This window comes from Acomys minous, assembly GCF_964271855.1.
Source record: "Acomys minous genome assembly, chromosome: 16".
In the NCBI taxonomy this organism is placed as follows: domain Eukaryota; kingdom Metazoa; phylum Chordata; class Mammalia; order Rodentia; family Muridae; genus Acomys; species Acomys minous.
This window is the reverse complement of record NC_140498.1, coordinates 91,603,815-91,608,565: the sequence shown is the minus strand read 5'-3', so window position 1 is coordinate 91,608,565 and position 4,751 is coordinate 91,603,815.

Here is a 4,751-nt window from a genome sequence, read left to right as displayed (position 1 = left end):
GGCGCCCGCGCTGGGCAACGGGGGCCTCGCGCAGCCGGCCACTTCCGGGTCGTGGGCTGCCCGGCGACGGCCTGACCCAGCCATCCTCGAGGCAATGGGCGAGACGCCAGACTCCACGTTCTTCGTACAGCACCGTCTTCATCACTGTCCTAAGAATCTTCGCTCGGCCACGGGGGGAGGGACGGAGCCAGGTGGCCCTGGAGTCAGGCATATATCTGGGCAGCCCTGATCGCAGTCAGGACCCCGAGGCGGGGAGGACACTTCCGGAAACGGCCGCCAGGCGGCGCCCGGAGTCAAAACTAAAGTGTGGACTAGGCGACCTGATGGGTGGAGGCTCTGCAAAGCCCTGCATAGGAGGCTTGGTCCCTGGTTCAGCCAGAGTGTGTGATACGGAAAATGGGGAGTGTGATTCAGCCCCTGCCTTAACGGGGATTTTATTAAGAGTTAATGGCCGGGCGGTGGTGGTGCACGCCTTTAATCCCAGCACTGGGAGGCAGAAGCAGGCGGATCGCTGTGAGTTTAAGGCCAGCTTGGTCTACAAAGTGTGACCAGGACAGCCAAGGCTACACAGAAAGACCCTGTCTCTAAACTCCGCCCCCCCCCTAAAAAAGAATTAAAGCAAGTCGGGCGGCGGGGAGGGGGGAGCGCACCTGTAATCCTAACACTTATGGAAAGCAGAGGCAGGCGAATTGCAGTGAGTTCGAGGCCAGCCTGGTCTACAAAGTCAATCGGGGACACTCAAGGCTAGCTACACAGAGAAACCTTGTCTCGAAAAAGCCAGAAAAAAAAAATTTTTTAAATAAAGGCAAATGGCTGCCATTCCATATCCACGGCTCAGGTGAATGTATATACCCAGGCCTTGCCAGTGCTTTCTTTTGAATAGATTTACTGAGTAAGCTGCTCTCCTTATTTTACAAATGATCAAAAGAGCTATCATTTTCCTTTCAAAAAAGAAAAAAAAAATGAAGCCGGGCGTGGTGGCGCACGCCTTTAATCCCAGCACTCGAGAGGCAGAGGCAGGCAGATCGCTGTGAGTTCGAGGCCAGCCTGGTCTACAAAGTGAGTCCAGGATGGCCAAGGCTACACAGAGAAACCCTGTTTCGAAAAAAAAAAAAGAAAGAAAGAAAAAAAAGAAAAAGAAAAAGAAAATGGAGTCAGTTTAGAATCCTAAATCCAGGCGGGTGTGGTGGTGCATGCCTTTAATCACAGCACTCGGGAGGCAGAGGCAGGCAGATCACTGTGAGTTCAAGGCCAGCCTGGTCTACAAAGTGAGTTTAGGACAGCCAAGGCTACACAGAGAAACCCTGTCTCGAGAAAAAAAAAAAAAAAAAGAATCCCAAATCCAGGCTATCCACGGAATAGCTGCTTTGGGTTTCCTCGAATGTAGTTTTTTAAGGCATTTTTACCTAATCCAGTAACTTGTTAACCTAATTTTCAGATGACCAAATAGAGAATTTCCCTACAGGAACTACATTGGCTAAAACTAAAAAGCCAATGCTGAGCGTAATAGCACACTAGCACACGCCTTTAGTCCCAGCACACCAGAGGCAGAGGCAGGCCTCTGAGTTGGCCGCCTGGTTCCTAGTCTACAAACGAGTTCCAGGCAGCCAGGGAGACACAGAGAAACCTTGCCTTGAAAGCAAACATACAAAAAAGCCAAGAGTTTCTCCATATATTTATTTGTGTAGCTCTGTGCTCCTCACACACCCACGGCTTCCCCGCCCGCCCACCCCCCCCCCCCCAGAAAAAGGAAGCAATGTTTCAGTTTTTGCAAAAAATAAAAAATTTTTTTAAATTAAAAAAAAAATTCGTGGGCTCTGCCTGGTACCTCAAGACTATAATTATCACAGAAAGATAAAGACAAGAGCACAGCAAGATCGAGGTTTTCCTGGATTTCAGAGTGAGTTCAAGGCCAGCCAGCCGAGTGAGACCACATCTCAGTACATAAGAAAGAGGGCTGTGGGTGCAGCTGGGTAGACTTGCCTGGCGTGCTGGAGACCCTAGCTTCAGTCCCTAATTGGAGGGAGCAGGAAGATGTGTCCACCATAACCCCATTCAGTTAACTCAAATCTGCACAGAAAAAGGAACAAGTAGCGAAGCTGGGCAGCTGTGAACGCAGTGGAAGGCAGGGGTGGAACCCACACAGAGGCTTCACATCCTTTGTGATCAAAGTTCTTTCCAAACTGGTCCCCAGAGAGACGTCCAAAAATGAGAACATTCGTTCTCAGTCCCATTTATTTTGACATTTCCTATTTACTACCTTGTTTTAATTAAATCTTGGCTCTCTTTGTAAGGGATAGTTCCTCTGTGTGAAATGCAAAAAAATTCCAGAATGCAAGGCTGAGATGACTCTCCCAGAAGTTCAGGGATCTGAGACCCCTGCTCAACAATAGCTCCGCCTCACCAGAGGTTTACAGAGCTGTCTCTCTCCTCCAAAAGATGAGGTCAGCCTTCAACCTCCTTCTCCCTCCCTCTCTCTCCCTCCCCCTCCCTCCCTCCCTCCCTCCGTCTCTCTCTCTCTCTCTCTCTCCCTCCCTCCCTCTCTCTCTCTGTGTGTGTGCGCGCGCCCTTGTGCTGTTGGATGACATGTAAACTATTTGTGATCTACCACACTGAGGGACCTGAGCTCCTGTCAGTAATACTATTCACGGAGCAGAAAAATAAAAGGCAACATTTTTAAACTCAGAATTTATTGATACAATGAATCAAAAGGTAGTTGGGTTTTGTTATTAAATAGTTACAAGCTGGGCCCTTTTTTTGTAATCTTGCTTGTGTTTCCCTGATTGCAGACAACGTTTCTGTCTCTCTTTTATCTTTTTTTTTTTTTTTTTTTTGGTTTTGGTTTTCGGAGACAGGGTTTCTCTGTGTAACCTTGGCTGTCCTAGACTCACTTTGTAGACCAGGCTGGCCTTGAACTCAAAGCAATCCACCTGCCTCTGCCTCCCAAGTGCTGGGATTAAAGGCGTGCGCCACCACGCCCAGATGAGAATCTTTTTTTTTTTTTAATTCCCTCATGACTTTAGGCTTGGCCAACTCTTATCAATACCTATAAAACCTAAGTTTCTTTCAAAATCAAGTTCTAGCCCTTAACCCCTCCCCCACCTTTCCCATCTATGATATTCCATCAGGCTACTCAGCAAACACCTGCCTCAGAGCAAGACCTAAACCCAAACCCTGCAGCCCTCTGTTCCCAACTTCCGGCCTTCCCGACCTCTGTGTTCCCACCACGCAGATACTAAGGGTGCCCATTAATTGGGATGAAGTTTGATTTGCAAGCACACAGTGTTTAGGATGCAATTTTTTCTGGGGGATATAGTTGCGGGGGGGGGGTGAGCAGTTTTCTGACATGTTTGAATCTCTAGATTCAGTCTTCAGGACTTAAAATAATAATGATGATGATTTTAAAAGCCAGCGTGGTGGCATGTGACTTTAAATTGCAGCCAGAGGCGGCAGCGGGCGGATCCCTGTGAGCCTAGGGCCAACCTGTCCACAGAGTTCTCGGCCAGCAAGGGCAACACAGTGAGACCAAGTCTCAGGGAGATACATAAATAAACACATAAGTAAATAGCAAATGATTTTGTGGCAGAGCGTTTACTGGGAGCTAGAGCAAAAGTCTACATCTGACAAGGTTTAGGGTGAAAATGTGTCCCTGCGGAAAGCCGTTTTTTAGCTTCTACCACCAACTGAAACAACACAGCCCATTTCCCCCAAAATATGAGACATGACCTGGTGCACTTTAATCCCTGGCAAGCACTATGTTTCAGCGTGGCTCAGGATGGACCCAGGTTACTGCAGGTTGCACTTGGGGTCAAAGCTCAGCAGCTTTCTGCCTTTGGTTCACTAAAGCTCGTGGCCCTGAAACGTTTCGTTGGATGTTCTTGCTGGAACCTTGCCAAAGCCAACGGGGTCTCCCTGCCTACTGAGTATTGGTGTTCACACCACCTCCGGGCCACAAAGAGTGGAAGGGTTTGGCTTCTAGAAACGTGCCCAGAGGTCGGGCGTGGTGGCGCATACCTTTATAATCCCAGCACGGAGGTGGGGGTGGGGAGGCGAATCACTGTGAGTTCAAGGCCAGCCTGGTCTACAAAGTGAGTCCAGGACAGCCAGGGCTACACAAAGAAACCTATCTCAAAAAAGGAAAAGAAAAGAAAAGAAAAAAAGCATTTAGCTGAGTAAAGTCCTCATGTAGTTACAGATCCCACCCTCCTACCCCGCCAGCTGTAAACTGAGGTCCACTAAACAGGAGGCAAAGAAAAGGCAATTAATTCCCTTCTGAGAGCTAGAAAATATTTACAAGCCCCAGGCGCAAAGCTGCCCTTAAGGGTGACTAGGAGTTGTGAAAGGTCCAGCGAAAAACGGGTTCGGCCGCACATGCTCTCTCCCACGGTGGTCTCCCCAAATAAAAAATAAAAATTAAAATTAAAAAAAAAAAACCCAAGGTTTGGGGAAAAAAGAGAGCCACGAACTTTGACCCCAGCGCAGCACAAACAAGGTTGACCGCGCCCGAAGAGGGCCCCATGTAACCCAAGTTGGGAGAGCTTCCGCGTTGGAAGGAGCCCCGCCCACCGGACCCGCCCACCGCCAGCTCCGCCAATCTCCTGGACTGCTCGGGCTTCTCAGGCAAAGACAATCAAACGCCTATATGCAGCCTGGGCCCTGAGGCCGGCGATCAGGGAAGGTCAGTAGAGAGCCTATCAGAGCACGACTGTAGGCGGAGTCAGGGGCGGGGTCGAGTGGGGGCGGGGCGCGCT